This window comes from Sus scrofa, chromosome 18 (genome assembly GCF_054392235.1).
Source record: "Sus scrofa isolate SSC_HxYL_T2T_F1_AM1 chromosome 18, Sscrofa_HxYL_maternal_Yorkshire_Landrace_v2.0, whole genome shotgun sequence".
In the NCBI taxonomy this organism is placed as follows: Eukaryota; Metazoa; Chordata; class Mammalia; order Artiodactyla; family Suidae; genus Sus; species Sus scrofa.
Window position 1 is genome coordinate 55781608 of NC_139400.1, and position 27824 is coordinate 55809431.

The following is a 27824-nucleotide window of genomic DNA, read 5'->3' on the forward strand; positions in this document are numbered from 1 at the left end:
GAAGAAGGGATCTTCCTTGGGCCACTTTTACAGAGCACTGATTTCATTCATGAGGCCTCCACCCTCACGACCTAAGCGCCTCCCAAAATCCTCTCCTCCAAATACCATCACACTGAGTGTTAGGTTTCATTGTATGAATGGGGGGGGGGGGACCACAAACATTCGGTCCACAGCAGTCCCCACCCCCATTAACTAAAAGTGGCTCCCTCTGTTTAAACTATTTGTACAAACCATGCAGTTTATGCCGAACACCTGCTTTCCCTCTGGGAGGCTGGAATTTGAGTGTGTGCCAGACAGAGGCTGCCTCTGTGACATTCCTCCAGCAAAAACCCCGGGCACTGAGTCTCTAACACACGTCCCTGACTGACATTTTGCACACATCACACTTGTAGCAGGAAACGCAGTGCGTCCCGTGTGACTCCCTGGGGAGGACGTCGGAAGCTGTGCCCGTGTCCCCTGGACTTTACCTGTGTGCTTTTGCCCTTTGCCCACTGAGTCTGGTTTTCTCTTCCCGTAATAAATTAAAACCCTGGGTACAATTACACGATGAGTCACGTGACTCCTCCAAGTGAATCTTCAAACCTAGAGGTTGGTCTTGGGACCTCTCAGCATCATCATCACCATGACGTAGCTCTAGAAAAGTTACTTTCTTCCCATTTTCATCCTTAAGAATTTAACTGTATATAAACCATAGAATGATGCATTTCTAAGATACATTAAATCTGCATAATTTTAGTGATAGGAAAGAGAATAATGCAATACTTTTGCTCTACAGATGTGAAGTGATATATTCAAAGCAGCATCAGAAGCCAGGACTCCTGATTCTTCAGTTCTAGAACATTCTACCCCCTTCAAAGACCACTGTTTTCCCATGAACAGGAGACCGTGAAACCTAATGGGCAAAGGATAAACAATGCTAACAACATAGTGTGGAATGAGTGAAGAGTAATTGGGGATATTAGATGTAAATCAGCTAATGATGGTAAAATGGGCTTTCCCTTATTTATGAATCATGTATAAACAGCTGGTACTAGAACAGGGAGCATACCCGGTGTGGTCTCAGGCTATAGATTCAGCTACTCTACATAGGAAATATTTTTAAAAGATAAACCTTACAATGAAAATGGGACCAGGAGTTCCCGTTGTGGCTCAGTGGTTAACGAATCCGACTAGGAACCATGAGGTTGCAGGTTCAATCCCTGGCCCTGCTCAGTGGATTAAGGATCCGGCGTTGCCATGAGCTGTGGTGTAGGTTGAAGATATGGTTCGGATCCCACGATGCTGTGTAGGCTGGTGGCTATGGCTCCAATTAGACCCCTAGCCTGGGAACCTCCATATGCCACGAGAGCAGCCCAAGAAATGGCAAAAAGACAAAAAAAAAAAAAAAAAGAAAGAAAGAAAATGGGACCAACTTGCTTTCGTTCTTTCAACTGGTAGTTAGCTCAAGCAAATGAAATGAATTTTGTTGGCATTTTCCCTTGGAAATACACATGTCCAACTCAGGCTGACTACAATAAAAATGAATACTTAGATGCTTATTTAAAGTAGCTCAGACCTTCCTGCTTGCTTCTTAATGGGGAAATGGGAAGAGAAAGGGAGAATCTTTAAAAAAAAAAAAAAAAAAAGACTGGGAGATTTCAATCAAAGGTCTATTTCTCACACTTCAAAGATTTTATTCATAATTTCAGAAACATGCCAATATTTATGCTTATCACTTAAAGCCTGATGACAGGATATTGTTTTCAAAGATCTATGTTGCACTTTACATAATCCTCTTCAATCAAAGGGTAAGATCATTGATTATATAATTAAGAACAATTTATTATTCTTTTATTGGAAAGCTGAAGAGGAAAATAAGGAATGTTAAAGGGCATACATATACTTTTTTGTTTCCAACAGGAAACTAGTACAAAACTTGCACATAGTAATTGCTTAGCATATGTTCTTTAAATCGATGGCCGTATGAATTCTGCCTTAAAGTAGCACCTGAAATTTCCTCCCACAGTGTATCCCTATACTTCCCACCAAAAAATCCTAGTGACATGAAAAATGCAGGAAGAAAGGAAGAAACAAAATAAGGAAGGAAGAGAAGGAGAAAAGCAGAGAAGGGAAGAAGGGAGGGAGGGAGGGAGGAAGAGAGGGAGAGAGAGAGAGAGGAAGGAAAGAAGGAGGGAAGGAAGAAAGGAAAAAGGAGGATGAGCAAAAACCTAATGAGGAAATGAGCATTCCATGCTGTAAGTTTTAAAAAGTGGCAACAAATAAAACACACAGTATTCAAAGCAATATACAGGTTTAAGACAATCCCTATTAAAATACCTATGATATTTTTCACAAAACAAACAACCCTAAAATTTATATGGAACACAGAAGACCCAGAATTACCAAAGCAATCCTGAGGAAAAAGAACAAAGCTCAAGGTAATACCCTCCCAGGCTTCAGATTATACTACAAAGCTGTAGTAATCAAAACAGTTTAAGAAGATGTGAAGGAAAATGAACCTTCCTACAATGTTGGTGGGAATGTAAACTGGTGCCGCCACTATGGAAAACAGTATGGAGGTTCCTCAAAAAACTAAAAACAGAACTACCAGATGATTCAGCAATCACACTCCTGGGCATATATCCGGAGATAACTCTAATTTCAAAATGGTACATGCACTCCAATTTTCACAGAAGTACTATTTATAATAGGAAGACATGGAAGCAACTTAAATGTCCATTGACAGATGAATGGATAAAGAAGATGTGGTGTGTGTGTGAAGAGATATATATATATCTTCTTTATCCATTACACACACACACACAAACACACACACATATATATATATATAATGGAATATTACTCAGCCATAAAAAGAAGGGAATCTTACCATTTTCAACAACATAGATGGATCTAGAGATTATCATATTAAATGAAGTCTGACAGAAAAAGGCAGATACCCTAATGATATCACTTATATGTAGAATCTAAATATGGCACAAGGGAGTTCCTGTTGTGGCTCAGTGGAAAAGAACCCAACTAGTATCCATGAGGATTCAGGTTCAATCCCTGGCCTCACTCAAGAGGTTAAGGATCTGGCATTGCCAGGAGCTGTGGTATAGGTCACAGAGGTGGCTTGGATCTGGCACTGCTGTAGCTGTAGCACAGGCTGGCCGCTGCAGCTCTGATTTTGACCCCTAGGCTGGGAACATCCATGTGCCGCACCTGCAGCCTTAAAAGGCTGTGTGTGTGTGTGTGTGTGTGTGTGTGTGTATCTCACAACTGAGTCTATATACAGAACATACAGAACAGAAACAGATTCATGAACATAGAAAACATATTTATGATTACCAAAGGGGAACGGGGGAGAAAGAGGGATAAATTAGGAGTGTGGGACTAACAGACACAAACTGTGACACAGAAAACAGGTAAACAACAGGATTTACCATATAGCACAGGGAACTATATTCAATATCTTATAATAACCTATAACGGAAAGTAATTTTATATACATATAATTTTATGTATACATATGTGTATATCTGAATCACTTTGCTATATACCTGAAACTAACGTAATTTACAAATCAACTATACTTCTATTTGGAAAAAAAGTCATAGCAGAGGATGACATTCCTGTATCAATTCATCAAAGCCATTCTAGTGAGTTGACAAACTGCTGGAACTTATAACCAATGTCTCCATATTAGCCCTGGGCTGTCTAGCAAAACACCATAGATTGGGTAGCTTAAAAAAGAGAAATTTATTTTTTTCACACTTTCGGAGCCTGGAAGTCCAACCAGCAGAGTTGGTTTCTGGTGAGACCTCGCTCCTTGGCTGATAGATAGCTACCTTTTCCCTGGGTCCTCTTCAAGCCTTTCTTTTGTGTGCACATGGAGAGAGAGGTCTCAGGTGTCTCTTCCTCTTCTTATAAGCATATCAGTCCTGTTCGACTTGGGCCCTTGTGAGCTCATTTAATCATAATTACCTTCTTTAAGGCCCTTTCTCCAGGTATGGTTATATTGAGGATGAAGATTTCAACAGATGAATTTTTGAGGGGGCAAAACTCAGGCCCTAACAGTCTGCAAACGGAATGGATTTACTCATCCCCTCTAATTCCTGTTATTCATGAAGCATTAGAATTAAAATTGTTGCCGAATTAATATGAAGCCTTTGGCCCAATAACCCTGGGGGCTGAACAGTAGCATTTGGCCAACCTAGACTTCCCTGTCTTTTTAAGCCTTCGGTAGCTACAGAGATACAGAGATACTTTGGGCAAAAATGAGAAATTCTGTGGAGTTCCCATTATGGCTCAGCAGAAACAAGTCTGACTAGTAATCATGAGGACACAGGTTCAATCCCTGGCCTCACTCAGCTCAGTGAGTTAAGGATATAGCATTGCCATGAGCTGTGGTATAGGTCACAGATGTAGCTTGGATCTGGCATTGCTGTAGCTGTGGTGTAGGCCAGCAGCTACAGCTCCAATTTGACCCCTAGCCTGGGAACCTCCATATGCTGCAGGTATGGCCCTAAAAATAGCAAAAAAAAAAAGAAAAAAGAGAGAGAGAGGGAGAGAGAGAAATTGTCTTCAACTGATAACACTAATATTGTAACTGACAATTGAATAATTTGCTGGTTTTGCCTTAGCAAATAATTTAAAATCATAAATCTTGGAGTAGGCCAAATCAGACTGGGGTTTAGTTACCCTAATCCAAAATCTGGGCTTCTCTTCTTACAAGAATATACATATACAATTGTTCTAAGGAGGTTAAGTGAGAACTATATTCAGTTACCTTAGTACAAATGCGGACAGACAAAATACAGAGCACTGAAATCTTGCTTTTTGTAGAAAAAAAAATATTACGGTCCTTAAGTCCAAAGGGAAAAAGTTCCAAACTCTTTCTACCTCTCCTAAGATCCATTTCTATTGATTCTAGATCTCACCCCTATGTTCACTACTTCAGAGCATCAATATATAACTTTAAAACCTAATTGATTATTAGTGTTTTATCAATCTTAATAATTAATGGTTAACTAGACACTTTAAATTTTTAACGTGATATTTAGATTCTTTTAAAAAATATTAGCTACAAGAAACTTCCTATGCTGGCCATTTTATCTCTTAATCTGTACTTTTAAATAAATACAAAGAACAAGATGTCTGGATGTAAGATATCTCTGGGCAGAGTTAAAATATTGTTTAACGGGAGAGGGTGAGGATAGCTTGTGGTCCTGGGTCAGGTTTCTCAGCCTGAGTCAAAGATCTGTGTGCAGTCTGGGGAAGGAACTTGAGAACAACATTGGCAAGGAAGCGAGGGCAGCAGGACCGGGCTGAGGGAGATGAACTGTGAGGCAGCTGCCAACAGAGACCTCAGCCGATTGCCCTGGAGCCCTGGAGCTGGGATGGCCGTCAGATTTGCCGCAAATTGAGGCAAGGAGTAGGGTCTTAACAGCCCATCTTTAGACTCAGTCTACCTCTGGGGAGTGGGCAAGGCTGCCTGCTTTGGCAGGGGACAGTCCCAGAAAGAATCATAGCTGTGATCCTTCAGTAGCCAACCCTCCTGCCAGCTGAGGGACTGAGTGCCTCGGACCAAGATGGGAACTGAACAGGTGTGCCACATTTGCGTCCTTTAAAATCTTCTTGAATGTGTACACAGCTCAGAGGAAATGACTGGATCATCCCTTTATTCAATATTGTACTAGTTTTTTCACTCTTGGTCCTCAAACTCAGATGTGCAAGAAATATTATCTTTGATGTTACCTAATATCAATTCCAAGTCTCCATCCTGCCAGGATATATTGGAAATGTAACTTCAGAGGTTCTTGAGCCTTCCTTTCCAAATGAGGGCCATTTCTAGGCTACAGAGCCTTAAGCAGGACCAAGGCTTGGCGGGGAGGGGTGAAGTAGGGGATGGTTATTTATAACCTGGTCATTCTGCTGTCCCCAAGAAAACCACTGGCCCCTTTTGTCTGTTCCCTTCAAATCTGTATTTGAGAAGCACCTCGGTCCTGTTTATCTAGCCACTCCCTCTGGAAAGTGCCAGCCCTCCAGAATGCTGACAGGGAGAGGGGCCCCTTTCCTCACTGCCCCGCACGCATCGCCCTCTTTATTCCTGTGGCCCTCGGGAATATCTTTCTGATCCAGAAGTCCTATCTACCAACTCCTCTGACAAGGCACTCCACTCCTTCCTATAAACACCAATTCCCTTGAATCGCCAGCAAACAAGTACCAAATGCTTTTCTTTCAAAGGCAGGGAGGGCTTAATCTTCAAACCCTTCTTGAAGGAAATATTTTCAGTCTACCTTTCTCAGGAATCAAAGAAAGGGGGAAAAAAAACAGTGCAGTTCCCATGTTACAACAGTCTGAAGATTAATTTTTGCCAAATCACTTAGAGAGCTCTCATTTGCTCCATATTCTGGCTAGAAGAAAAAAGTAACGTATTTTTCAATAGTCATGACTGATTGGGTTTTATACACAAGACAATTTCAAGAAGAGCTGTCCAAAATGACTCTTAAGTTGAAAGGTTACCTCTTTGAGGCTGAGTTTGAATATAAACACATTGAAACATTTTCTTTTAAATGTATCCAAATTTTAGGCTGGTATTTCCCTCCAACCTAGCCTGTGTATTGTAATGATTTCTGTTAGCAAGCATTTTGAACTTAAAAACCCTAGTTCTGACATGCTGGCAATGTAATCAGCTACAGGCAGTCCCCAATCTTTGAGCGTGTTGCTTGCCAAAAGATTGTTTGCACATCTGTTTTTATTAGAATATATGTTCTATGTGTCACAAAACAATAGCATAAATTGTGTGTGTGTGTGTGAGCGTATGCGTACGTGTAAAGCTTTTAAGTTCTTTGTGGCAGAGATAGTTCCTTTTTCCCTTTCTCTCTCTTTTGTGTTTAATACTTACACTATAAAGCTAATATGCTCATGCAGAAAAACATAGGGAACAAAGGGTAAACATTTAAAATTATCTATAATGCCATCATTGCTAAAATTAGGCATAGGTCCTATTATTTTTCCCTATGATTGGGAATACGTATTATTTATTTTCATCGAAAATTAGTCATATTGTCCACTGTTTTACAGAAATCTGTATTTCACTTCATAATATACTGGAAACATAAAAGGTGGATATTTAAAGAAGAAGGCATAGACTCGCTTCCCTTTCTGTGCCTTTATCCCAGGTTTATCCTAGGCTTGTTCTCCTCCTCCCCAGTTTTCTACTTTCAGCCCCCCTGCCCAATCTGCCTTCCCTCTCCCCCTACCTGGCTCTCTTCTCAGTCTGTCTCCTGAATAAAACTTCTTCAGTATGGCTCTTCTTATTTAGGACCTGGAGAGAAACGGAGTGACAATATTCGCATCCATGGTACAGGACAGGTAGCACCTTAACACCCATCTCCAAGTTGCTCTTTAACAAATATGTATTAGGGCTCCTCCTGATCCTTGCCTGCTCCACCCACACTACCGCCCAGTCCGATCGATCAGGTCCCAGGCCTGTTAAAATTCCATATGCTCCTTCCTGCAGTGACCTTTTCTCTCTACGCCTTCTGTCTCTGTGTAGCTGTCACGAACTCCACAAAGATTGGGAGCATCCTTCTCCCGGCCGTTCCTGGCTCCCGTCTTTGCTATTTCCCTCGGTCTTACGTACTGACAACAGTGACCTTCCTGAGACTCAGCTCAAATTGCGCCCTGCTGCCCAGAGAATGAAGTCCAAATGCTCAGGCCGCTAGGTACCACTTCAGCCTCATTGTCTACGACATTTGACTTCATTCACACTGTGCCACTGAAACTCAGCAGGACCCTGCAGGGACCTCCTGGGTACAGAAGCCTTTCTGTTTCCCAGTTTCTTGTCTGTAGGCTTCCCAAAGTTCCAAAGGCAAGATTCAAACAACTACTAATTAGGGAAGGAAGGGAATGCAAAACAAAGGAAAAGCAGTCAAGAAACAATAGTGCAGAGAGAAAGCAGAGCCTAGTTCCCCCTCAGCAGATATACCTCACAATCTGACACAATGCTGAGTTCTTCTACAGGAACTAAGGCCCCCATCCAGCGGGAAGCTGAGCATTAACACACAAAGCTCAGACTGTCTGGAACCAGAAGGCTGATGATGGAGTTTCTTGGAACACCAACCAATCGGGAGAAAGTCATATACCCTGTAGCCGTCACCTCAAATCTTTAAAAACCCTTCCCTTGAAGTTCCTATCATGGCTCAGTGGAAACGAATCTGACTTGTATCCATGTGGATGCAGGTATGATCCCTGGTCTCGCTCTTGGGTTAAGGATCTGGCATTGCCATGAGCTGTGGTGTGGATCGCAGATGTGGCTCAGACCTGGTGTTGCTATGGCTGTGGTGTAGGCCAGGGGCTACAGCTCCAATTCAGTCTCTAGCATGGGAACGTCCATATGCCGCGGGTGTGGCCCTAAAAAGCAAAAAAATAAAAACTCACTGGGCCACCAGTGTACAGTAGGAAAAAAAAAAAAAACTGTATTGGGGAAATAACAATTTAAAAAACAAAACAAAACTACCCTGAAAACTACTGGGGAGCTCAGGTCTTCGGAGACTAAGCTGCCTGTACCCCTTGCTTGGCACCCTGCAAATAAATGCTATACTTTCCTTCCCTAAACCTGGTGTCTGTATCTTGGCTTTGCTGCACACCAGGCAAGCAGGCCTAAGTTTAGTTTGGTAACACCACAACCAAGCCTATCTATTCTCTGTTCCCTGTGCATCCCTCGAACTTTCCCTGGTCCTTGCTTTTGCTCTTCTCACTGTCTCAGTCTAAATCCTCCTTCTCCCTTAGGCCCACTTTCATTTTTCACTTGTACATTGATATCTAACGAATACTTACATAATGTTTGCAACATGACAAGCACTGTTCTCATCGGTTTCTCTACGTTAGCTCACTTAACCCTCATACCAGCTCTAAGATGTAATTACCGTTATTATTTCCACTTTAAAGATGAGCAAACTGAAATGCAGAGTTAATCCCTCTACTGCCTATTCAAATACTATCTAAATTTTGAGCCTCAGAGTCAATGCCACTGTCCAGAAAGCATTCGCTATTATTTTGAAATGAAATTACAAGAATATGATGTGATAGAAGAGGATATGAAGGGGCAGGAAGAGAATTTTTTTAATGATAACTACATGCCAGGCTTTATGCTTAGCATTTAACTTGAATATTTTAATCCTTACCACAAAACTATAAAATTATCCTAACTTTTCAAGTGAGGAAACACGCTCAGAGAGGTTAAGTGTCTTTTCCAAAGTTAAACAGCTAGTTTCTAAGTGGCAAACAGCAAAATCCAGGATACCAATTACTTCCCACTATATGATGTATCACCTAGAGAATGCATATATCCCATATACAATGCATTGTGTGTGTTTATCTCCCTGTAGTAGATTGCATTGTTCCCAACTATCTGTTGCACTTCCTGCAAGAGGACAGGCATCTCAGCCTGTGGATACGTGACTTTCAGCGCCTTCCTGTAGGAGAACATTCATGCCCCTTTCCCATCAGGCTTTGCCACATGACTTACTTTGGCCAGTGAGATGGGAACACAACCTTTTACTGCCATTGTGTGATAAACTCCTCTTGTAGACAATAAGCACTTTGAGGGCAAGATGTCTGATTCATCTTTGTACCTTCCTGTACCGCTCCCTCTATACCCATTCACACCGAATATAAACTTTCATTTGGGAGTCTCTCAATAAGTATTTGTTGAATAAGTGAATGCAAATGAATGTAATAAATAAATCACTGAAATGTAAAAATTTAGGGACAAGAATATAAAACCAAATGCCTTCCTTTTCTCCTTCCCCCTTTTCTCTCTTTTCTTTTCTTCCTTTCTCCCTTCCTCTCTCTCTATCCCTTCCTTCCTTCCTTTCTTCCTTCCATCCTTTTCTCCATCTCTCTTTCTCTGTCTCTTTCCCAATGGGGGCAACTTGCAACGTGTGCCATACCTAATATTTAGCAGATAGAAGTGGTCTCTAGAATCGGGTGGAATCCCAAACCTAGATCAACTTGTGCATCACTTTGGAAATTGTGACCTGTTTTAAAAAAGCAAACAAAGACCAACAATAAAATAGCTCTCTAGTCATTCAACATTCTTAGCTGAGGATGCAGGGAAATGAATTCAGGTTTCAGGTGTTAACTTCTTCCACACGTTAACTTGTCTCGACTGACATGTGAAAGGAAGAAAGATACTCAGAGTTTTCTTCTAAGTTTTCTTCACTTTCAAGTCCAAAGCATTTGGATGCTGTGACACATCAGCAAGAAAAAATAATTTTATGAATTTGGTGGTAAATGAATAAATTGTCTCAGAAACATTTATTAAAATTCCCGGAGTTCCCATCGTGGCGCAGTGGTTAACAAATCCGACTAGGAACCATGAGGTTGCGGGTTCGGTCCCTGCCCTTGCTCAGTGGGTTAATGATTCGGCATTGCTGTGAGCTGTGGTGTAGGTTGCAGACGCGGCTCGGATCCCGCGTTGCTGTGGCTCTGGCATAGGCCAGTGGCTACAGCTCCAATTCAACCCCTGGCCTGGGAACCTCCATATGCCGTGGGAGCGGCCCAAGAAATAGCAACAACAACAACAACAACAACAACAACAAAATTCCCACACTCTGAAGTACCAGTGAAACAAAACTTTTCAACCAATATCTACCGCCCAGGAGGGTTTAAAATTTTTTGTGATACTCTCTGTTTCCACTTGCGACAAATATCCCATAAATTGGCCATGATTAAGACCAAATGGAAGAAAATTAGTGATCTTGATTATATCCTCTATATTAACCTGGACTTAACCTGGCTTGCAGAGTTTACAGCAGACACTCTACTAATGAACAAAGAAATGAGGACAGTATGCAAACTTTTCCTTGGATTTCACTAAGAGTCCTGAAACATTTCCCCCCCATTTATACTAGGAAAAAACCAATCTTTTACAAGTACATTTACTTTTTTTTCACATTTAGACCAAACTGCTCAGACGTTTTATAGGCCTTACAAGTATAGACGAGATTTCCACTGAACTATTCAGACAGCTTTGAGCAGCATTTTGACCAACACATCACAAATTGATGCCGCTGTTCTATCACTAAATACATTCAATAATATTAGCTTCTCCCCCTTTGTTCTGAAAATTTTTGTAGCAACTATAATTATTGGTTATTTACTATTACTATTATTATTATTATTATTAGGCACCAAACAGGGAGCCCTTGATCATTAAGTGCCACATATAATTTTTTTAAATTGATTTAAACATGCGTTTAATTTGATTTTTCTGTTTTTCATGCTCCCTTTCTCTCCTCACATTGAACCACGTTTAGATTTACAGTCACTGAGTAGTGACATATTTTGTGTCATAATCCTAGCTGTCCCTCTTACTGACACTCAGCCAGAAATCCTGTAACTAACCTTATCAAGCATAGTATTGTTAATTCCAATGTGTTTAGTAAAAACCTCTATTATGTGTCTGTTCTGGGATTTCCTCCTTGAGTATTTTGAACACAGCCAGAATTAACCTGATGGAAACACTAAAAGAAGACTTCTTTCCCCTGTCCCATCCACTCAGAAACACCCAACTCCACAAGTTAGGGACAGCCTGGATCCTTGCTACAATGACATATGGAAGCCGAGTGACAGCAACAAGCTGGCACCACATCTGTCCACCAAGACTTTGGTTATAGAAAGAGGGCTTGGCTCCATCAAAATATTAATTTGGCACTTTTCATCTTCATTCAGATGCCTTTGGTAGAGAAGAAACTCTGAGCCAACCCTGAATAATAAAATGGTAATAAAAATGAGAATCATTATCATTGGAGCCTCTGGATTTGATTCTCAGCAAAGAAAATGCATAGACAGTGCCTTTGAGGAAGAGCCAACATTCCAAGCTCTACCTTTGTCCTCCTCCCACCAGCCCCCTTGTCAATTCTTTGATGTTCATGGGGAAAATCCTTTATAGGGGCCAGATCCTCTCCTTCTGCATCCCTCAAGCCCTTATAATAAGAGCAAGAGCTTCCATCCGTATGGTGCTCTTGGCTTGCAAACTGCTTCCACTTCCTCGGCCATACCTCTGCAGTCTGCGAGAGGAAGAGAAGCCTTTGTGTTCTCAGGATGCAGACTCAGCTTGGGTCCCTGCACCAGCCATCTTGCTTAAGGTTAACAAAGTCCATGCTCCCCATAACTCTGTGTAACCTGGAATTTCCTTAGCAGCTATTAGGGCAGTGACTTTTCTCTCATCCAAGTTCCTCTGACCTGACAGTTTGACTGGCAAATGGAAGAAGCAGGGAGAATCCTAAGGGCTAAAGGAACAAACCGTGTGTGCTGGACCACGAGATTTTCTGCTATGGCCTCTATGTTTACACACGGGCTGGCTCATGTTTCCAAAGGCAGTTGACCTAAAGTCTACCTGACCTAAAGTCTACCCGTGCCCAGAAATAAAGGGGGCTGAAGTCTACCTGAGCCTGGAAATAAAGGGGGCTGAAGTCTCTCCATTTCAACATCTATAACCCATAACAACAAGGAGTAGTGGGATTTGAGCCTCATGGTTCCAACAGTCCCCCCTGCTTTCTGGTGATGTGGTTCCTCGTGTAGTTCTTTTTACGAATTCTCTTTTATTGGTAAACTGAATCTCATACAAAAGCAATTAAAAGAGTACAAAGTTGTACACAAAGAAAAACGTATACCTCCCTTCCACCCAAACTCCCCCATGCTGCTTCCCCAAAGTTACCCCTGTTAAAAAATGGGCAGAAGGTCTAAAACAGACATTTATTCAAAGAAGATGGCTGGTCAAAAAGCACATGAAAAGAATACTTAACATCACTATTTATTAGAGAAATGCAAATCAAAACTACAATGAGATATCGCCTCATACCAGTAAGAATGGCCATCATCAAAAAGTCTACAAACAATAAATTCTGGAGACGGTGTGGAGAAGAGGGAACTCTCCTACACTGTTGGTGGGAATATAAATTGGTACAACCACTGTGGAGAACAGTATGGAGATTCCTTAGAAACCTAAATACAGAAGTGCCATATGATCCCGCAATCACACTCCTGGGCACATATTCAGAGAAAAAGCATGATTCAAAAAGATATATGCACCCAGATGTGGGTGCAACACTATTTACAATAGCCAAGACATGAAAACAACCTAAATGTTCATCAACAGAGGATTGGATAAAGAAGATGTGATACATATATACAAACAGAATATTACTCAGCCGTAAAAAAGAATGAAATAATGCCCTTTGCAGCAACATGGATGAATCTGGAGATTATCATATTAGGTAAGCCACAAAAACAAATATCATATGGTATCACTTATATGTGGAATCTAATAAAATGATACAAAAGAACTTATTTATAAAACAGAAACAAACCCAAAGATTCCAAGATTAAATTTAGGATTACCGAAGGTGAAATCATTGGGGTTGGGGGGGATCAAATGGGAGGATGGGACTAACATGCAGACACTACTATATATTTTTATAGATAACTAACAAGGATCTACTGTTTAGTGTAGGGAGGTTTACTCGATATTCTGTAATAACCTATGGTGGGGAAAGAATGGATATATGCATATGTATAACTGATCCATTTTGATGTAAACATGATGTTAATACCACATTGTAAATCAACTATACTCCAAGAAAAAAAAATTTTAATTTAAAAAATAAAATAAGCATTACAAAAAAAAAAAAAAAAGACATTTAAACTGTTAATGGTTTCTTACATATCCTTCCAGGATACAAGAAATGTATATACACATACACAACTATATACCCATATATATTTATATAAACTAGAAACTCTTAACAGAATGAAATAACCTGCATCAACATAAATCCAGAAAAGAGATAGCATGAGACTTTTCGCCATCATTCAGAGGCTATCTATGGGCCAAATTCTTCATCAGCGTAAAGATACTCATATCATTCATATGTTAAAACTTTTCAAATGATAAGTACAATATATAATATGCACTTTTTTTTTTTTTTTTTTTTTGCTAAGGCTAACAACCACAGTGAATACTCTTTCCTTATTAATGTAATTCTTTCCTTCCAACAGAGCTGTTATATGGTATCAATCAACTTTTAAAACTTTACGAATACTTCATTTCTGAAAACATACTGGCTTCCTGTAAATTTGTTACTGAAACTTTGCTTAGAAAACAAATCTCTTTTTTGCACACTCCGTAGAAGAGCCTCTGAGAAGTGTGCCTTTAGCTTCACGCGGTGTCCTACTTTGCTTCTATCTAGCCAAGTGCTCACATGCTTTAGGAGTTGGCTTCTGCTCACTGGAGAAAACTCTTGGGCTGTGCACACACTGGACAATACTGCGTCCCGATACTAACAGCTAATATTCACTTAGAACCTCCCTGTGCCAGGCTCTAACCGAAAACCACATGTACATATACATGTACTCTGACCCCTTGAGGTAGGTATGTCTAGTAGTCATGATTTACAGATGGAGAAAATAGGTCTTAGTGAGGTTAAGTAAACTGGCCCAAGAGCAAAACTCCGATTCAGTAAGTGGCAGGCAGGGAATGTTTTGATTCCACAGCTCTAACCCCTTGGTGCTTTCAACCCCTCGGATCACTAAAGCTATCCCCTGCTTTCCGAAAGCTCATATTATGCCACTTTGCTTTTACTGGAGACCTACATTAGCACGTGTTTCCGATAACAGAAAGAAATCCGAAGAGGATTTTTGTTTTTCCGAAAACAGGCGAAAAGTGCAGACAGCATTCAGCACTGGTTTTGCAGCGAGTCACCCTGCCACACAGGCAGCACTCACCCTGAGCACTCAGAGGGGCACCACCAAGCTCCTTTCTGGGAGCCACTCGGCATCAGGCCACCATAGCTTTAACCTATGTCTGGGAGCATCTGCGTTTGACCCGAATTTATTTTGTGCACTCATTAGCAAGATGTGTCCTAAAGGTAATGGCTTTCACGTTATACCATTTCAGCTGAGGAAAGATTCCGCGGGAACGCCATGCTTTCGGAGAGTGGGGGGAACCTGTGTACCGTGCTGGCTTTCAGGTAGATCCTGATTCCCATTCACTGCATTCACCAACCTCACCGGCAATCCCACGTGTTATTCTGTACACATCATTTCCCCTGCAAGGAAAGATTTCCTTTCTTCTCCAGCAAAGTTTTCTGTTAGGTTCTCAGGCAACCCTCTGACACCCGCTCTTACCTCATAATAGGGGTCTCCAGGTATGAAGGTGCACGTTAGATGTCTCCGTGTGGTTTTACTGCTTGTTATTACAACTGGCGATGTGTATGTGCTTAAAAGAACTTTCACCCTTGGGGACTGACTGGCTTGGACGCCAGTCCTGTCTCAGTGAACGGGTGCCATCAGAGAGGTGGGTGCCCTTTAATGTGAGGGTTAGCTCAGTGACAGGGTGAGGGACGAGCTCCACACCAAGCCTTTCTTGCTGCTGTCGCATGAATGTGTACTCTGGAAAGCAAGATAAGATATTTCAGGAGTTCCTGTTATGGCTCAGAAGAAACCAATCTGACCAGCATCCATGAGGATGCAGGTTTGATCCCTGGCCTTGCCCAGTGGGTTAAGGATCCAGGCGTTGCTGCGAGCTGTGGTGTAGGCCAGCAGCTACAGCTCATGTTCGACCCCTAGCCTGGGAATGAACCTATATATGCCACTGGTGTGGCCCTAAAGGGATATAAAAAAGAAAAAAAAAAAAAAAAGCAATTTCACCCTGGCTCAGGAGGTGACACGTTCAGAGAGAAAAGGAAATGTCTTAAATCTGGAGTGTGGGCTGAACATGGGCAGTGGCTTCTGACAAATGCTGCCTCCGCTCTCATTAGTATTCCCAGCATGGGCTCCGCTACCACGAATCCAGAAACTATGTTCTTCTCCGGGAACTCCTGCTCCCCAGAGAATCTTTGCCTTTTGAGGAAATATAGCCCCCGTGATCTCTAGGGCATATTCTGGAATCACTGTGGCTACTGAGGTGTGAGGTGAGAATGCCTATTTCCGTGGATCCCAGCCATTTTGGTGAGTCATTGAGCAATTAATTTCACCTCTCTTATTACTCTCACTGTTCAGTATTCACCACGCTCTCATGGCAGCGAAAATGCAACTCAGAAGGTCTCTGCAAAGAACAGGCTAGGCAAGCAAGAGCTGCTGCAGCCGCAAGTCCTGGAGGGATCATATACCCCACTGACAAATGAAGGCCAAAAATAGCAATTTGGGGTCATAACTTATTTCTGGGTGAATGGCTTTATCAAATATCAAAGGCCTAAATTTAAAAAAAAAAAAAAAAGGTTTGAATAACTGCACTTGGCACAGGAAAGCAGGCAGAGAACCCAAAGGATTAGGCCAACTGGTCTTCTGTTCCCTCCCACAGACACAGTACCAACCCCTTCCTTTTCAGCTTCCCCTTGGTGGCCCCAGGACGGTTAGCATTCCCTTCTGAGCCTGAAGTGCAGATTAGTTAGAATGACTATGGGGGCAGCACAGTGAATCTGGCACCTCTTTGGGGAAAACACTCAAAGTTATTTGTCATCCTTTAAACGTTAGACGTCCAAGTGAGTTTGACACACAGAGAAAGAGCAGTGATAAAAAATGGGGGGTGTGGGCTGTGTTTTTCCCCTGGCCAGATACACATTCTCTCTCCTCCAAAGCTGAATTTGTTTTTGATATCTTTTTGGTTTGGTAAATCCAATATTCTTTCAGCCTGAGAGATTTGCATGTAGCGCAGGTGTAAGTGTTGGTGAAGGCACAGGTGCAATGCAGGCGAGAGTGGTGGGGTAAGTGTAGTTTTCTCCTGGTGCCATTACAAGAGTAAATGAGGATGAGCAGCTCTGTCCCGGTTCACTGACAACTATTAGGTGGCGAGTGCAGCTGTCATACTCAACACCCTCTTTGGAACCAAAGAATCTTTCTGTCCTGTACTCTTCTCCCTAAACCTTACTCTGTATAAAACTTTTGCAAAGCTAGATGTGAACCTTCCTGCTCCTTTGTTTATGAATTCCTTACAGCCCTTTAATTTGGGCTGCCAGTTTTCAAGATAAAGGCCAGCTGCACCAATGGAAAAGAGCATAAATGAAAATGCTTTTAGCTGCATACTTTTTCCTACCTGCTAAGAAACAAAAGTGCCTGTGGTTTCACAAATGGGGTGCTGCTTATTATTTTGTTTATTTATTTTTGTCTTTCTGTCTTTTCTAGGGCTGTAGCCACGGCATATGGAGGTTCCCAGGCTAGGGGTCTAATCAGAGCTGTAGCCACTGGCCTGCACCAGAGCCATAGCAACACCAGATCCGAGCCGTGTCTGTGACCTACACCACAGCTCATGGCAATGCCGGATCCTTAACCCACTGAGCAAGGCCAGGGATCAAACCCGCAACCTCATGGTTCCTAGTCGGATTCATTAACCACTGAGCCATGACGGGAATTCCCTTGTGCTTATGACTTTTTCTTTTTTTTTTTTCTTTCCTTTTTTATGTTGGGTGCTGCTTATTAGACACAAGAAACAAGTATCTGGTGTTCTCCAGAAGAGGCTGCCTTGAAAACTCTTGCCCAGTCATCAGACCAGAGAGGTCTGTTTTCTTACAGTAAGGTCTTTTGCTCTTTCAAATACATTTTCTGCCCCATTCATCCTATTTTGTTTATGAGTGGGGGTCTCTTGTTAGGAAAAAGGAAAGTGGGTTAATGGAAGGTTCTCAAATTCTTTTCTTATGCACCTAAAGTCTCTATGGAACAGATTTCACAGTTTCTAAAACAAAAGCAGCGCCATATTTAGATTTTATCTGACTCAGATATACATCTTTAATCACTTTCAAATTGAAACAAAAGGAGCTTGGGAAACTTTGAAACACTTTGATTTCTAAAAAGACAACTTGAAGGCACATTGCAGATACATGAATAAGTCATTTTGTGAGCGTTAGGATTCCTGATCCCTATGCTGCTCTCAGGATCCCCCAATCAAGAGCCCCTACCTGCTGCAGTTATTATTCATGTGACTCACTCTATGCACTTATCAGAAGGCAGATGCTCAACTTCAGCTGTTCCCTCCAGAGCCCACCTGCTAAGAGGCACGTTGCCACTTGCAGGTTGAAGGCAGATTCTAAGTAGGAAGTGAGCTGGATCACTACCAAGTAATAGATAAGAACACGAGGTGACAAAGGTTCATCTGTGGTATTCCCTGCGTCTTTCCCACATGGGGGAAAATGGGAGCACAGTGGAGGAATGAGCCCCAGCAGGACTCAGCAGTGATGGTCAGAAAAACACACACCCAGTCAGGTCAGCGGGCGCTGTGGACTATGTCCTCTTAGGGAAAGATGAGGAGACGGTTAAGGCAGAAGGTCCTAAATGTCTGGGTCCCTCTTGGTCCCTTGACTGTAACGTGAGGATGAGCTGTCATGCCGCGTTTGGACTCAGTTTGCTTTGGGAACCAGAATTCCTGATGCACTGGAGAGATTTTCCTTCTCCAGGGCAGTTGCTTTGTAGACTCCATCCGTTTTCTACCTAATGTCAAAAATCCAGCTCTTATTAAGGGCAGCTGCTTTATGGAAAAAAAAAAAAATCACAACTCTTGCTCCTTGACTGTTTCAACTGAACAATGAAGAAAGCAAAGAGGATCCTAGGAAGAAAGTTCTACGTTCTCTACTTTCACAACCCTTTTACAGGCAGAGCAGGAAGCATTCGACATAAATATTCTCTTGCTGGCTCCTAGTAAATGAAGACTGTTGAGCACACGACAGAGGAGCAAAGTATCAGCAAACTGTCACTGCTCAACTGCTGGCTGCCTCTGGTTTCTTGCTGAACCCCAAAGCTAAATCTACATAGAAACCTTCTCCCCAGTGACTTTTCTGATATGGGTGTTGAGACTTAATTCTACTTGTTTTTCTCTTACGAGGAAATGATTGGTTTCAGTTTTGTCTTTATGGGCTTATTTTCAAATTTCTCCTAAAAGCGGTGCTTATTGCATTAGGTTGGCGACTCCACCTATCATTCTCTTTTACAAAACAATAACCAGTTCTCTCACTGAGATAAACCTCCTCACCTCAGACCTCAACGTTTATCCAATTCAGTCCAAGAGGATTTTCTCCTAAGAGCTTTAAACTTCTACATGGATGCAATTAAGACGTCATATTAGAGGCGGGGGCAACTACCTTTATCAGAAATATTGAATCATTCCTCTTTGAAGACCTCACTTTTTTAAAACATGAGCTATATCCAATATTGATTTCTAGAAAATTCCCTTTGACTCATGAGCTGGACCTAGACATCGATTTCAGAAGATGGACCTACATTTTCTCACTAACAGGGTTTTGCTTTCTTCTTGGGATGTAACGTAGCCCTCATATTCCTAATACAAATTTATGAACTTTTCACTGCTGAATTGATGCTGTAAAAACAAAATAATTTTCAGACCAAAGGCCATGTATGTGTGATTTTGACAGCCCTGTGCATCATATTGCAAGCAACGATTTTTCTTAATATCAGCCACTGAAACGAAGTTATGTGTGAGTGATGTTGTTATTACATGGAACCACTGATGGCCAAGCCAAATGCAGTGTGATTTCTCTTCTGGAAATTGTTTGCTGTCTCTTGTTTATACGCATCCAGACACTAAAAAGTCAGTTTGACTTCAGCCTCAGGTGGCCCTGTCCCTGATTATGTGTTCCAAAATTTGCAAGGGAAACCACACCATCCTAGAGAGAAGGCATATCTATGCTGGATCATCAGATTATATAAATGATCCAGGTATTTGTGTGACTCTTTATTTTCCTCCTCTTAGTTAAAACCCTTGGAAGTTTATTTATTTGCATTTTTAACCTATTGCCTAAAGATGCAATTCTAAAAATTCCTACCAGTTGTAACCACAACAACCACCAGGTGGCTTTCAGCAATGCTTGTTTATTTTGAATGTGACATCTTGGCCTTTTTTAATTTTTAACTTCACATGGGGAAATTTAGTATTTGTACTTTTTGTTTGGGGCTGCAATCACCGGAACAAACTTGAAAAAAGAAAACAGAGCCCAGAGGAATGAGGGATAATTTACAATTAAACCCATGAAGATGAAAGGGAGAAAGCAAAGAAGGAATTAATGACCGAGCAAGAGTTCAGCCTGACCTGCTCCACAGTTTTGCTGACATTCTGACAAAACTGAGTAGCGCTCTGACCTACTGCGAGCTGCCCTAGAACTGGCACCTGGTCTCAATCTTTTCTTCCTCTATCTCTGAGAAGTAGAGGAAGAGAACCTCTGGGAAACCAAGCTTATTTTTCCCTGCCTGGCTTTTTTCAAACGTGATCCTGCATTCTCTTTGTACGTAATGATTTCTTAAAAAAATTTAGCCAATTTCTTACACATGATTTTATACATGATATTCAAAGGCCTTTGCTCACATTTCTGTCACAGATTTACACATTCATTTCATTCATTCTTTCACTCGATTGTTATTAAACTCCAAACAGGACACTATGCTAGGGATCTGGGGAAAAGAGAGGTACACCAAACTGAATTAGCAACATTCTTGACTCCCAAGACCTTAGAATTTAGAGGTGGAGATGGGCTTTTTTCACAATTACCATATATGCAGTTCAGAGTATGTCAGGCAAATGAAAGCTTATGAACAAAAACTTGTATGGAAATTCCAAGAAGCTAAAAACCTCTCCCTGGTAAGAAGCTTATAAAAATGTCTTTCGAGAGGACTTAGCCCTGTAATTTATTTGGCATGATGGAATCATTTTCAAGAAGCTGAGAGTGGGCCAGTGGGGAGTGCTAAGTAGGAAAACAGGAAGACGACGGTGCAATCCTCAAGAGGAGGGAAACTCACGAAGGTGAGTTGGAGAAGCAGGCTGGGGAACGGTCACCAGTGAATGCCACTCTGGAGTGGCTGGCGGGGGACTTGTGGTAGTGGACAATCTCTCGTATACATGCCCCGGGAATTTCATTTAGGATCACAGACTTCTCAAGCTGAAAGTGCTGTTAGAAATCTAGGCCAGTCCAGAGACTTTACAGAAAAGGGACCTGAGATCATTACTGTCTGGCCAAGTAGAGACAGCCAAGTAGAGACAGCCTGGACCAAACGCTTTAGAGTCAGCTTTTTTAATGCTTAGAAGCAGCAGAACTCAGGAAGAAGGAGAAAATAGCATGAGAAAGCAAGATTAGAAGACAAATACAACCACTCCGCATTTTTACTCCAGATTCAGGCTTGTTTTCTCAGGAGAGTTGAAGAATTACAACTAGGACATGTACTTTTAGGAGTTAAGGATGGGCCCCAAGGGGCTCCAGGCTAGAAGAGAGGGGCTCTTAGCACAAAGGGTTCTTCTAACTATCTTACCCTAAAGGGGTCTGTCATCCTACACACAGAGCTCTTGGCAGCCTTCCCTTTGGCTTATTCTTATCCAGCCACAGACAACCAAAGAAAACAAGCTGTGGAGGAACGTCTAAAATATACCAGGGAATATATGCGATTAAACCAAGAAGAAAACATGATCCCGGAGGATACAGAGAGACACTGCTACCTCTTAAGCCTAGTCAGTGTGAGCAAACACTTAACTTCTACTAACTTATCACTATAATGTGGGAACACATGTGTAGTTGGCATAGCTGATAGAGGGAATTTTGTTATCCAGAGATTAGATGGTGAAGGAAAAGAAATTCCAGGTAAACCAGATCTACCTAAAATGGGAACCAAAAACTCAAGGTAAAACTAAATACTATTCAGGGTATGTATATTATATTTATCAAATTTTATCTTACAAATGCAACTATTAATTCTTAGAACAAACAATCGTGACCTTATTTATTTATTTATTTTTGAGGGAGCGGTATAATTTTTTCCATATAGGTGCTTGAGTTTTATTCTACTTTCTCAGCCCGATCATTAAGAAGGCCACTTTTGCAGAAACATTTAGGAGTGTCAATTCTCCCAAAGGTTTCTCTTAATCCTATGATATCCAGACAATTCTGTTTTGGTGCTACTATTCTGTTCTCTTCCACAACTGTTAACTTAAAAGAAAAACTAACAGATCCCCTTTTGCCAAAGGCCTTCCAAAGTTTCATTATTTGTCACCACTTAAAAATCCTCCGCCTTTTTGCTTGAGTTATAGCTTTGTTTTGCAATTTATTTGCATTATAGTTGCATCACTTGGACTTAGACACTTCAGAGGGTGGTCCTCAGCCTGATGTCACATAGAGAGTTTACTTCCAGTACACAGAGGTTCCTTCTCCTCATTCTTATCCTTTTGGATTTGGGAACAGGTTAGGCTAGATTATGTTCTGAAATTAAATGCTAGTTGAAAGCCTAATCACGCTCACATACGCAAAATATCCATCCACATATACTCTCTGCAGGTTAAGACTTTAATATCTCTCATGTGACTAAATTTGAGAGGAAATGTATTGCCACTACCATCTCACCAATTATGAAATCATGATTCCTGAGACTTCTGAAATAACCATTTTAAGGTTAATAATAAAACCTATAATGTGATGCTATAATTTACATAATAAACCCTTTCTTGGTAAGGACCACTGTCAGCTCACCTGGAAGACATGAGCCCATTGAGGGTTAAGAAGTGGCTGGTAGGGTTATGGCCTCGATTAATTATACCCCCTTTGTCACCACAATAAATCCAGAGTTATGAATTCTGCAGAGGATGTGACTTTAGCTCAATGACTGCAAAGGGACATGGTTGGTTATCAGTGATGGTGGAAGATTCTGTGTCCATCTGTGATGGTTAATTTATGTGTCCACTTGACTGGGCCAAGGGTTGCCATATCTTTGGTCAAACATTAGTCTGGGTGTGTTTGTGAGGGTGGTTCTGGAAGAAATTAGCATCTGAATTGGTCGACCAATAGAGCAGATTACCCTCCCTAATGTGGGTGGGCTTCATCCAGTCAGTAGAAGACCTAAATAAAACAAAAGGGCAGAATAAGAGGGAATTCCTCCTGCCTGATGGCCCTGAACTGGGGCATCTCTGGACAATGTGAGCTGAAAACTGAAACCAAAACATCAACTCTTCCTGGGTTTCAAGCCTACCAGCCTTCAGACTGGAAACATACACCATCAGCTCTCTTGGTCCTCAGGTCTTCAGGCCAAGACTAGGACTATACTATCAGCTCTCCTGAACCTCCAGCATGTTGAATTAAGTTCTTAGGACTTGTCCTCCTTCGTATACATGAAAGGGAATAGCCTCTGCATCAGAGGGTCAAATCTCAGTTCTGTCACATATTAGCTATGACCCATCTACCCTCTCTGTCCCTCAGTTTCCTGATAAATGGGACTAGTAATAAAACCTATCCCATAGAGTTTTTGTGAGGATTTAATGAATGAAAACATGTAAAAGAGTACATGGCATATAGTAAGTGCTCAATAAATATTAGCTATAGACTTTGATCTCACAGACACTTGCAGACAGTGAATCTCATATTTTTGCCCCTGGATGTAGTATTTCCTGGAGCCCAGTCTGCTTCATTGATGGGGTTTTGAGGTCTGGTTCATGTTCTTTGCATCATCCCTGCTTCCCTGCCTTTTGTGACCTTTTGCTTGTTTTTCCCTCTCTTAATTACCTTGAATTACAACCATCCTGTAAATATTTACATCTCTGTGTTGACATTGTCACCTTGACCAACAGAATCCATCTCAGAGGTCTCAGAACTCAGACTCTCAGAAAATGTTAGGACTATAAAGTAGCTCTGAAAGCATCTACTGCAAACAGATTTAAATTTTTTTACTGTTTTATGGAGACAATCAAAATTATATATGTTTTGGTAGTAAAATTCAGAAAACAGAGGAAAGATCATCTTTCCTGCGTTTGCATGGTAAATAAAGTCGCTTCATTCTTTGGTTTCCCACAGCAATTTTCAACGACGTTCTTGTATAATACTCAATCATTTGTGCTTTTCACCTGTCTTCCCCAAGACTGAGGCCTTCAAGGAAGAGGTCCTTCTGCTATACATCAGGGTAAGCCCTGTGTCTGCCACCTTCATTTATGAATGGAAGTATGGCTAAATTACTGACCAATTACATAAAAGAATGAGTGGATGAGTAAAGGAAGGAAAGAAGAAATTAGGCTAATAAGAATTTTTCACCACACTCTTATCCTATAGGCGCCAAATCCCTGGAGACTGGAGTCAAAAGTCGTAACTATAATTCAAGCTGTCTTATGTGTACACACATTTTTATGGCTTACACTGAAAATTAAGCACTTGATAATGACCTATTTCATTTTTATGAATGTTTAAATTAGGATAATAAAATCTGAAATTAAATTCACCAACCGGCCTCACTTCAGCCATCTCCAGTTTTCCTTGCTATGTCCTTTCTAGGGCACTCAGCTCAGAATTTTAGCTCACTATATTTTTAAATTTTCTGGGTTATCTCTTTCCCTGTATTAACTTTTTTATGATTTAAACTGTTTCTTTTAGACATGACTGAATAATCCATGGTTAGATATGGTAAAAAAAAAAAAAAAAAAAAAATTCACAAAGCCATGTCTCTTTCTGTGACTTTCTCAGGAATTTACCGTATATTAGCTCAAATACAAAGAGCTAATAAAGCACATTGTAAAATGACATGGATCCTGGAGTTCCTGCTGTGGTATAGTGGGTTAAGAATCCAACTGCAGAAGTTCCCATCGTGGCTCAGTGGTAATGAATCCAACTAGTATCCATAAGGATGTGGGTTCAATCGTTGGCCTTGCTCAGTGGGTTAAGGATCTGGTGTTGCTATGAGCTATGGTGTAGGTTCCAGATGCAGCTCAGATCTGGTATTGCTGTGGCTGTGGTATAGGCCAGCAGCTACAGCTCTGATTCCACCCCTAGCCTGGGAACTTCCATATGCCATGGGTGCAGCCCTTAAAAAAAAAAAAAAAAAAAAAAAAAAAAAAAAATTTAAAAATATAAATTAAAAAAAAACCTTAATTTAAAAAATATAAATTAAAAAAAAAGAAAAAAAGAATCCAACTGCAGCAGCTTGGGCTGTTGCAGAGGCAGTTTTGATCCCCAGCCTCATGCAGTGGATTAAAGGTTCTGGCGTTGCCACAGCTGTGGGGTAGGTTGCAGCTACGCAGTATAGGTTGGATTCAATTCCTGGCCTGAAACATCCATATGCCACACGTGTGGCCGTAATAAATAAACAAATAAATAAATACATGGATCCTACACCTGATCAAGCTTCTAGATCTGTTAATAATTTGTAGGGGAAAAAAGGTCAGAGAAATATGCTGGTGTAATCAGCAAAATCCCAACTGTGGAAAACTCTATAAGGCAAAGAATGCTTCCTGAAAAAAATAAACAAGGAGAGAGTGAGGCGTAGGAAGAGAAGAGGGAGATGGAATGGTAAGATACAGATTTATTATAAAGGCCTTCAGATCCACACCAACCAAACCCAAGGTTTAGACTTTATTGGATCCTGATTCAAGCAAACAAGTGGTAAAAATAAAATGACATTTATGAGATAATTGAACGATGTACATTTTAAAAGATCATCAATTTTGAAAAGGTGAGATAAGAAGATTTTTTTAAAGTATTTTTATCTTTTACAGGTATATACTAAAGTATGAGTAAACTAATTTTTTTCTTTTTTTGCCAGATTTAAAATAATATAGAAGGGACTTCTTCCAGCCAAGATGGAGTAACAGGAGGCCAAATTTGCCACCTATGCATAACTCCCTTTCCTCCAAAAAAGAAAAAAAAAAAAAATGAAACAAAGGTTTTTAAGGCAGTGAACATCAAGCAACAAGGAAAATATTCCCTGAGAGATAGGGAAAAAAAAGAAGTGAGTCCTATCATTGCCACAGCTTTCTGCATTGAGAAAGCTTCTAGATGATGACATGAGAAAACTATAACCCAAGAAGAGTCCAAGGGACCCCCCAGGTAAGAAGATAGTGCTGAGAATCCAAAGAGTATTGTTGTCAGGACAGAGGAATGCAGATGAGAGAAGTGCACAAAGAAACTAGAGGTTAGACAAAGTTTTTTTCCTGACTACACTAAAATTACATCAGAAATAAATAACTGAAATATATATCAGGAAAATCTCCAAATATTGGTAAATCAACACATTTCTAAGTGATAAATTAAAAGAGAATCCACAAAGTTTTTTCAATTGCATGAAAATGAAAACACACCATATCAGAATTTGTGGGAAGCAACCAAAGCAATACTTGCAGGGAAATACATCACAATTCATGCCTTTATTAAAAAAGAAGAAAGGTTTCAAATCAATTACCTCAGCTTCTACTTTAAGAAACTAGAAAAAGAAGAACAAATTAAATCAAAGCAATGAGAACAAAGGAAATAATTACTATCAAAGTGGAAATTAATTGAATAAAACACAGAAAAATAATAGAGACAACCAATGAAACAAAAATTTGCTTCTTTAGGAGAGTCCCTGATGGTTTAGCAGGTTAAGGATCTGGCGTTGTCATTGCTATGGCTCTGGTTACTGCTGTGGTGTGAGTTTCAGTCCCTGGCCTGGGATTTCTACATGCCATGGGCAAGGCCAAAAAACAAAAACCAAAAACATACAAAAACAAAAAACAAAAAACCAACCTCTCCCACCTCAGTTCTTTGGGAAGATCAATAAAGCTGATAAACTTCTAGCTGCACAGATCATGACACAAAAAGAAAAGACAAATATCAATACCAGGAGTGAGTAAAGTGACAATATTCTACAGATATTAAAATGATAAAAAGGGAATATTATGAACATCATTAAACAGAAACGATGATGTAGCTAAAATGGACAAATTCTTTGAAAAACAAACTATCAAAGTTCACACAAAAATAAATAAATTGAATAACACAGATCTACTTAAGAAATAAAATTAGTATTTAAAATCCTTCCCACAAAGAAAACTCTAAGCCCAGATGAATTCAACCAAATGTTTAAAGGAGAAATAATGCCAATTCTATACAAATTCCTTCAGTAAATTCAAGATGATAGACTATTTCTCAACTTATTCTATGAGGTCAGAACTATACCAAAATCAGATCTCAAAATCAGACAATGGCATCATAAGGAAACATATTCACAGAAAACAAGAGATCCTTACAAAGTTATTTTAAGACCCAACGAGATAACCAGGGCTCAAACCCCCTCTGTTCTATCTTTAATTATCCTCTAAATCACTTCTTCCCATCCACAGGAATTTTCAGGTCCCCATTCTGCTATATCTGGATCACTATCCAAACCTCCTTACTGTCTTCCCTTTCACCTCTACTCCCCCAAATCCATCTCCATACTCCAGATGAAGGCATCTTCTTAAAATGTAAATCTTGGCCTCAATGGCCCTTCTGTCCCCAGGTTAGGGTCTAAACTCCTTGACAAGCTTATAAGATCCTTCATGAGCTGACCTGCTGGTCTCCAGGCTCCTTGTTGCTCCCCTTCCCCACGTTTGTCTCCAGCCACACGGACCTGCTTGCCCTTCCCCAACGCGTAAGTCAAGTGCCCTTTCCTCCGGGCTCTGATATCCACTGTTCCCTCTTCTTGGAATACTTTCTCTACCCTACCCATTCCCATCTCCTCTGCTTCTGATTAGCTACATACATTATTTTAAAACAGATAACAATTCTTTCATGAAACCTTTTACGACTCCTCCCGCCCACCGCCCTCTGGGTCCAGGGCTCTCCTAATGCATCCAGGGATCATTGTGCCACCACTGCCGCAGCATTAATTATGATCTATGACAACTTCCTGATTGTTTACTCCTTAGTTTCTCACTAGTTTCTCACTCTTTGAGGTCAAAGATCCTGTGCTGCTCACTGTGATCTTCCCAATACTCAGAACCTTCCGAGACAGAAAGGATGCTCAATAAATATTTGCTAAATGGATAATAGTTCCATTTATTAAATGCTTGCAAT

The 27824-nt window shown here is 40.8% G+C and overlaps 1 long non-coding RNA gene across 12 annotated transcripts in view; it reads right to left on the reverse strand.

Annotated features, from left to right (window-relative positions):
* The window catches only part of LOC102165006 (uncharacterized), a 307376-nt gene that overhangs the window by 108416 nt on the left and 171136 nt on the right, over nt 1-27824 (reverse strand). For 3 of the 12 annotated variants that reach the window (XR_014834123.1, XR_014834127.1, XR_014834129.1), the window contains one exon: nt 7248-7312. The exons of the other annotated variants lie outside the window; for them this stretch is intronic. This is a non-coding gene — a long non-coding RNA (uncharacterized LOC102165006). The remainder of the gene's footprint in view (nt 1-7247; nt 7313-27824) is intronic. 12 annotated transcript variants of the gene reach the window in all.